The 9,087-nt window shown below is 43.4% G+C and overlaps 1 pseudogene; it reads right to left on the reverse strand.

Annotated features, from left to right (window-relative positions):
• Positions 1-4,199: 4,199 nt before the first annotated feature.
• On the reverse strand, positions 4,200-4,317 carry LOC126232392 (5S ribosomal RNA; annotated as a pseudogene).
• Positions 4,318-9,087: the final 4,770 nt, after the last annotated feature.

Here is a 9,087-nt window from a genome sequence, read left to right on the forward strand (position 1 = left end):
CCGGGAGAAATCTATACGCATCACACGAGGGACGCGATATTGAGATCTTTTTTTTTTAAATTATATTGCGGAGAGCTGGCTCCAATTTATGAAAAGGAGAAAAACGTTACCTTTTACGCGAACTCTTAATAATAGCGGACCGGAGAGAAAAGTGTGTAATTGTCTTACGCCTGCCGGCCGGGGTGGCCGAGCGGTTCTAGGCGCTACAGTCTGGAACCGCGCGACCGCTACGGTCGCAGGTTCGAATCCTGCCTCGGACATGGATGTGTGTGATGTCCTTAGGTTAGTTAGGTCTAAGTAGTTCTCACTTCTAGGGGACTGATGACCTCAGATGTTAAGTCCCATAGTGCTTAGAGCCATTTGAACCATTTTGTCTTACGCCTAACAAACATTCGTGGAGGACGGTGGCTAAAATAGAAGAGTCAATTACAAAATACTGTATCATTATCATTGACTGTTGGTGTCGAGCAACCAAAACTGTTCATCAAAGGGTTTCGATGGAACTTGGGAGCTAGGGTTTAGCCACTCGCATATACTCCACATCAGGGTGTGAAAGAGTGGTGAATGCGAAGTAAAACTGTGAACAAAGTTACGTTAAATAAAACAGTAAGAACAAGACAGTTGATTCGTATCTGTTATTATTCCATAAACTGTAACATTTCTTATCGTTGTACGAAGCCTTTATAGATGATCTTTATGACAATTTGCTTCGAAGGGATCTCGTTACGAGTTAAGTTTTGGGGACATGGTGAAGAGGTGGTAGTTCGTAGATCCTAACTTCTGCAGCTATTCTGGAATCAGGTGTTACCGTGACCGTTGTGTATTGTCAATGACTTAAGGTTACCATATCTCATGCTCTAAGATCGACGCGCCTTTCCACTTGGTATAACGGTGCCTCACGGTCACAACAACGCCGACGACGAAGGAAGATACGGTAGAGCATGTTTCTGTGCATAGCGATTCGCCTCTTCATGCTGTACACCGATCAGAGTGTATAAATACAGGGGATAGGCAAAATAATGTTAACAGTGGTAGTAATGGGGTGATTGTGCTTGACGGTCAACAACGCAGGTAAAGCACGTGTCGCGCTGGACTGTGCGTGTTCAGTACGGACTAGGCATCGATGCAGGTTGTTTACGAGTAGTGCAAACTTTGTATTTGCAGTCAGAGACCGAGGTCGACGTGCAATGAAAGACCTAACAGAGTTCCAAAGAGGGCAGATTGTGGAGACCCGCCGGCCGCTGTGGCCGAGCGGTACAAGGCGCTTCAGTCTGGAACCGTGCGACCGCTGCGGCCGCAGGTTCGAATCCTGCCTCGGGCATGGATGTGTGTGATGTCCTTAGGTTGGTTAGGTTTAAGTAGTTCTCACTTCTAGGGGACTGACGACCTCCGATGTTAAGTCCCATAGTACTCAGAACCATTTTGAACGAAGAGCCACAACGAAAGCACAGCGGTTCGTCGACACCTTGCAAAAAATTGAAGCGTGCCATCAAGTCCAAATGGCTAGGAATGCTGACGGAAGAAATCTTTATGTTGCAGGATAATGCACGCCCACATGTCGCCAACGTTGCAGAAGTTCCACTGTGAAACCCTTACACGCCCTCTATATCCTGGAGTCTCTCCATGTGATGTTCATATTTTTGGAGTTCTAAAGATCGACATTTGTGACCGTCGATTTGCGAGGTGCATACCTGGACACAACCATGGTTCCATAGCCAACAACAAACATTTTACAGTGCAGGTATTGACCGTCTTGGCTCACAGTGCCATAAATTTATTAACGATTATGGCGATTACTTTTGATATAATAAAGTTTACTTATTTTTTTTCCCATCTGTCTCATTTTCACCTGTCCACCCCTTACAGACTAGAGCGCCCCACACATCAACAAACAGGTATCTGTGCTAAAATGCTGCAAACACTTCCAGAGGTAACAGTGCATTATTTGTTTTGAGTATTTAGACAAGTGTGTCGTAATCATAGCGGCAGCACATTCAAAACAGCTGCTCATATTTCAGCCACAACAACTACGTTGCGTAATCTATCAGAATCTTCAAAGCAAACAAAAGTTATGGCTTTTAGGGAGCAGGAGGAAATTCCCAACAAAATAATAATATATGATCAGAAAATAGGCAGACTAAACTCGTTCAGCTTCTCACGATGTACTACCTATTTCATGTCATAAATGCAGATTCAAAAGAAAGCAGAAACCTTTAGTTACACTAACGGAACAATGCATAGAATCCTCAGAACTACAGGGGATAGGCAAAATAAGGTGAAAAGTGGTAGTAATGGGGTGGATGTGTTTGACGGTCAACAACGCAGCTAAGGCACGCGTCGCGCTGGACTCTGCGTGTTCAGTACGGACTGGGCATCAGAGCAGGTTGTCTGCGAATAGTGCACACTTCGTATTTGCATTCAGAGGCTGAGGTCGACGTGCAGTGAGAGACGTAACAGAGTTAAAAAGAGGGCAGATTGTGGGGGCCCGATTAGCTGGAGCATCAGTAACCGAGACAGCCAACTTACTGAATGTTCCACGAGCAATTGTTTCAACAGTCACGACAGCCTACACAAAATATGGAAAGACATCTTCATGTAAACGTAATAGAGGGCGCAAATCAAAACTAAACGACACAGATCGTCGCACGCTAGCACGAATTGTGTCAAAACAACTGCAGAGCTCAATACCCATCTTCTAGACCTCGTATCTATCCACATTGTCCGCCGAGAACTCCATAAAGCGAATATTCATGGACGAGCTGCTATACCGAAACCATTAGTGATTCCAACCAACGCAAAGAAGCGTAAAACATGGTCTCAGGAGCATAAAACATGGACGGCTGATCAGTGGCAACACTTCAGCCGGCCGCTGTGGCCTAGCGGTTCTAGCCGCTTCAGTCCGGAACCGCACTGCTGCTACTGTTGCAGGTTCGAAACCTGCCTCGGGTATGGATGTGTGTGATGTTCTTAGGTTAGTTAGGTTTAAGTAGTTCTAAGTCTAGGGGACTGATGACCTCAGATGTTAAGTCCCATAGTGCTCAGAGCCATATGAAACATTTTATAAAATCACTTGCACATGCAGTCACAAAGATCCTTGCCCATGCGGTCAAGCGTACACAGAAAGAACAACTCGTATTAACAGCCACCTTAAGGAAAACAAGGACAATTTTCGTGTGGGGAATCATGGATGAATCGTCAGCAGCATATAATGCGCTGTCACCAGGAAACCACCAAATTCATTTCTCCAACGTTACCTTTTTATCCAAACTGAATAAATACTTGGTGGATGTGCAAAGGGGCCACAGAAATTCAAAAGCACGAAAACAACTTTGCTAGGGTAGCTATCCTTGAACGCGTGAAAAAATGGTTCAAATGGCTCTGAGCACTATGCGACTTAACTTCGGAGGTCATCAGTCGCCTAGAACTTAGAACTAATTAAATCTAACTAACCTAAGGACATCACACACAACATGCCCGATGCAGGATTCGAAACTGCGACCGTATCAGTCGCGCGGTTCCGGACTGAAGCGCCTAGAACCGCTCGGCCACAGCGGCCGACATTGAACGCCTGACAAATAGGTGTTTTATGATTTTTCTCTGGTAAAGTAAAAAGTAATGCTAAATCTGATGATGTAGTTTCTTTGTTTTTGTTCTTTTGCCTTTAAAAACTGATTTCTATGTTCACGTCGGACGCTCCTTGTGACAACTGCACCAGGTGGAATGCCCTCTTGCAACCGAAACATTTGTCATCGACGGAAATTCCCGAACCCTCTTATTCGACTTGTCCAAGGTAATTTTCTATAAGTCATTTTAAAATATTTCGTTGTCACCATGCGTAGGGTAACTTAAAAATATTGAGTTCTAACAAAACGGAGGGGCGTTAAAGGAAATATGTTTTTCGCCCAAAACAACGAGACAGAAGCGTGCACTGAAAATAGACTCTTCAGGATATCGCAAGCGACTACATACGCTGATAAAACTAAAACCTAAACTCCGTCGGAACTGGCCACGAAGGCCCAACGGTACCGACCGTCCGCCGTGTCATCCTCACCCCATAGGCGTCACTGGATGCGGATATGGAGAGGCATGTGGTCAGCACACAGCTCTCCCGGTCGTATGTCAGTTTCGGAGACCGGAGCCGCTACTTTTCAATCAAGCAGCTCCTCAGTTTGTCTCACAAGGGTTGAGTGCACCCCGCTTGCCAACAGCGCTCAGCAGACCGGATGGTCACCCATCCAAGTGCTAGCCCAGCCCGACAGCGCTTAACTTCGGTGATCGGACGGGAACCGGTGTTACCACTGCGGCAAGGCCATTGCACACACACTGATAGAGAATTCAATTTAGAATCTTGGCATCAAATTCCGATCAAAGTAGTATGCGTCGTTCTAAAGTTATGTTTCGCGCCAATTTGAAAAATACGGTTTCGGGGAAAACGCGTTTAAAGTTTTGGGTTGCATTTTTTGTAGTTAGACACACCATAAGTCAGCGATCCCAGGATTCCTAAAGCAGGTCCTCCTCCTCCTTTGTGAGTGTGGTGGTCCTGCGGCTCTGTTTGGCAGCCTCTGTCATCCGCTGAGTTACTCTGCCCGCTCGACACGCTTTTCGTCCGTTTCTGTGCAGAAGTTGTAACAGGCTGGTCGGATATGAAGTTCGAGCACTTTCATGCTTTCAATAATGCGTGTTGGGCCGTCGTGGAAATTACATGCTGCTACATTGGCCGAGATGTCGGCTTTCTTTCTTCCGCTGTGAATGGTTTTCGGAGATACCTTTTGACAAATCGCCGTGAAACTCGGTAACTGAGATTCTCGAGAACTTAGCCCGAACATTGCCATAAAATAGACATCGTCGAAACCATTTAAGGGGTTCCGGAACGCCCTATACTTGCAATGTTAAAATAACGCTTATAAATTACATCTTTCCTCACAAAGTATTTGAGGTAGGAAGTTGAACTTTTTACAGATTATTTATTGGAATATGGGCTACAACTTAACACAGGGATTTTACAAAATTTTAATTCAGTCATTAAAGATGATTTTTTTTCAATTGTAATGAAAATTCACAACATTTTTTTGCGCAGAAGGTACTGTGTAACATTTACTGAAAGTTTGAAACAAATATGTTTGGAAGATCCTTAGAGAACATGTAATTAGTATGAGAAAATAAAAGTTTTGGGAATCGAGCGACAAAGATTGGATTAACTTTTTAGTGCATTCCAGGTCCATAGGATGGATTATCTTTGCAAACTCCTCCTCCAGCTTCCTCTTGTTCCTCCTCCTGTTTACTCTTGCTTGTATTTCTAGACTCTTTACAGCCCTGTCTGCAGCCCGAAGGCGTTCCTTGTCTAAAGCAAGCATCGCTCGTTGTTGTGTTCGTAGATTTTGCTACCATTTTGTTCAGTTGCAGTTACTGCAACGCTGTTCCAAAAGGTGGTCATGTATGAACACTTATCACATTTCAGTTGTATTTCACTAGCAAGTCCTACGTGCTTTATTATGGAGAGTTCCAGACCAACTTCACTACAATGAATACATCTTACACAGTTTGAAAAAATTCCTTTGAGAACCGACATATCTAATATTTCATTCACATCCGATTCGCCCATAAAACATTCATAGTTTTCACTCGTTGAACCAAGCTTCTTCTGTGAAGTACTTTCTTTCCCACTTTGACTGCTATGGGCAGGTGTACTTGAGAGGTTAGGTTCACTCACTTGGTTATCGTCTTTATTGTTTACAGTAATAACACATACCTTTGGCTTTCCAACATTTCTCCTTTTCTTAAAAGCCTTCAGAGGATTTCTAATAACTTTACTTTTACTCATTATTATACTTCAACAAAACAGAGACTCAAGAAACAGAATTAATTACGAATATTTTCGAGATAACGACAGAGTAAATAAACATGAAACAATCGACAATCACACCAGCGATATATATTGAACCATCACAGGTTAGCCACAACACATACTTTATCTCACATCACTAAAATGTACCTGATGAACACGGACGTTAATAATAACACCATTTGACAGCAGTTTAACAGCGCCACAGTGGGTCACGCCCATGTAGAACACATTTCAAAAAAAATTTAAAAATAATTGTAGTCTTTGGAATTGAATAAATTATATATCTATTAAAAGGTAATAGTCTGCAGATTCAGAAAACGCAAAAAAGTAAAAATTGAACTTTTCATGATTTTGAGCCTTTCCGGAGCCCCTTAAGCAAATAAATAAAACAATAAAAAGAATCGGTTTTCTGAAGTCGTCAAAAAAGGCTACCCCGTTACAGAAAAGGAGGACTGAAATTAGATATCTCTTGATGCAATAATGTTTGCAAACCGCCCCAGTCTGTGTCGCCTGGCCACCAAGAGCTGTTGCATAGCGATTTGATTCGCGTATCCTGTTTTATGGCTCCCTCCGTGTATAGCGATTTTACGACTATGAAGTGTGGGACTGGAAGATGGCATCAATGTACTACCGAAACTGGTAGCATATAAGAAGTTAAAAAAATAAATTTCTACAATACATACGGATGTTGGTAAGTTATTGTATCAAGAAATAAGTGCCAGCCGTTGTCCTACAGCCCATAATGGATCAACAAATATGGAATTAGGTAAGTTGTGGACCTTAACTACAAGTCGTCGGGTCTCTGCGAAGTTAGGCGGCGGTGTGATGACGTCACTAACCTTCAGTGGCGCGGGTACATATCGGATGGTTGTGATTAAAGTGCAGTAACTCAGTGTGGGCTGTAATTTCCGTATGCCAACGAAACTTGGTTTCTTTTGGGTCATCATTCTTCTGACTGGTTTGATGCGGCCCGCCACGAATTCCTCTTGGTAGATAAGCTAATACGTTAATGCTGAACCGATTTACGCTGGGGAAGAAAAGTCAGTTCCAGTATTGGCTACCAGGAGCAAATCTGGCGCTGTGAATGCAAGAAACACATGTAGAATTGTTTCTAGATGTAAAGAATTAGGAATGGGACGTTGGGCAGAAGAGGTTAAACAAGTGAGAAAAGCTTAATGTTGATTTTATTAGTAACTACCCTTACACAATTTGTTCAGTATGAGCACCGGAGGCGACTAGGTGCTGCATTGCACCAGATTTGCAACTGGTGGCCAAAATTGGAACTAATTTTTTCCAGCCTAAGTCGGTTCCGCATTAACGCATTAGTATATCTACCAAATTTCGCTGCCATACAATAATTACAGCTCACACTGGACCTCCATAAGCAGCTATGCTTTAATTATAACTCACAGGTATAAGTTGGAAACTGCTATCTACGTGTTTATAGTCTCTGACGATGTCTCGAGCATTAGGAGACGAAACTTTAGGCAGAGAAATAACCCTAAAAAAAAAAAAAAAAAAACACGAGGCATAGCATTACTATTGTATGGAAGTGGTAGCTGGATAAATCAACAGACAGAGCAAAATAAAGAAGCGAGATCGTTGAGGTGAGTAAGGCGCTGCACAAGATGATGATATGATTAGTAATGAAAATGTTCGGAATGAGCTGAGCGTACAAGCCAAGCAATTAAAGTAAGGAAGCAAGTGAACGCAGAGAGAGGTGGAGATCCTTGAACAGAATGAGAGACTCCAGGCTAGTGTAGGTATCATGCCGTACCGCATGGACTTAATCCTCGCCATGCTACTGCCAGACAGCCTTCAGTATGTTTATGTGGTCTTCATTTGTAGGTTTTGGCCGCGCGGGATAAGCCGAGCAGTGTAAGGGGCTGCAGTCATGGACTGTGCGGCAGGTCCTGGCGGAGGTTCGATTCCTCCCTCGGGCATGGGTGTGTGTGTCTGTCCTTAGGATAATTTAGGTTAAGTAGTGTGTAAGCTTAGGGACTGATGACCTTAGCAGTTAGTCCCATAAGATCTCACACATTTTGAACATTTTTTGGTGGGTTTTGGCTCTACCGTTACATAAGACAACTACGCCTCTCATATCGTCATATTGGCACAACTCGAGAATCTCATGATGTTCTGACGAACTAAATAGCCCGTACCACAACAGATGTGACTGAATACAGCTGTACTGTTTCTCGATCATCATCAAAATGAGACACCATAGTCGCTCGTGCAAAAGGTGCTCAATACGATGCTTGCGAACCTGTTGCCGAAGTAGGCGACCAGTAGGGAGACGGCGGTAAAGTGTGCCACTAAACCTGGACACGGAGTGCCCTTCAGTCAGAGTGTACTTCCGCTTCCTGCAGAACACAGCATAGCGCTGATAACTCGGCCAGCTTTATCTTCTGCTACCTTCCGGCAGCGACACTGCTGTTCCAGAGCTGCTCTTAACTAACGTACCGTTCTGCGCGCACACAAACACACACACACACACACACACACACACACACACACACACACTCTCTTTTTCCGTTTCTCCAATTGCCTGTCATGTCCAGCCCCATTTGGTTCTATATAATTCCAATCCCAAAGAAAGCAGGTGTTGACAGATGTGAAAATTACCGAACTATCAGTTTCATAAGTCACAGCTGCAAAATACTAACGAGAATTCTTTACAGACGAATGAAAAAACTGGTAGAAGCCGACCTCGGGGAAGATCCGTTTGGATTCCGTAGAAATGTTGGAACACGTGAGGCAATACTGACCCTACGACTTAGAAAATAGATCAAGGAAAGGCAAACCTATGTTTCTAGCATTTGTAGACTTAGAGAAAGCTTTTGACAATGTTGTCTAGAATACTCTCTTTCAAATTCTAAAGGTGGCAGGGGTAAAATACAGGGAGCGAAAGGCTATTTACAATTTGTACAGAAAGCAGATGGCAGGTATAAGAGTCTAGGAGCATGAAAGGGAAGCAGTGGTTGGGAAGGGAGTGAGACAGGGTTGTAGCCTATCCCCGATGTTATTCAATGTGTATACTGAGCAAGCAGTAAAGGAAACAAAAGAAAAATTCGGAGTAGGAATTAATCCACGGAGAAGAAATAAAAACTTTGAGGTTCGCCGATGACATTGTAATTCTGTCAGAGACAGCAAAGGAGCTGGAAGAGCAGTTAAACGGAATGGATAGCGTCTTGAAAGGAGGATATAAGATGAACATCAACAAAAGCAAAACGAGGATAATC

This window comes from Schistocerca nitens, unplaced genomic scaffold (assembly GCF_023898315.1).
Source record: "Schistocerca nitens isolate TAMUIC-IGC-003100 unplaced genomic scaffold, iqSchNite1.1 HiC_scaffold_468, whole genome shotgun sequence".
NCBI lineage: Eukaryota > Metazoa > Arthropoda > Insecta > Orthoptera > Acrididae > Schistocerca > Schistocerca nitens.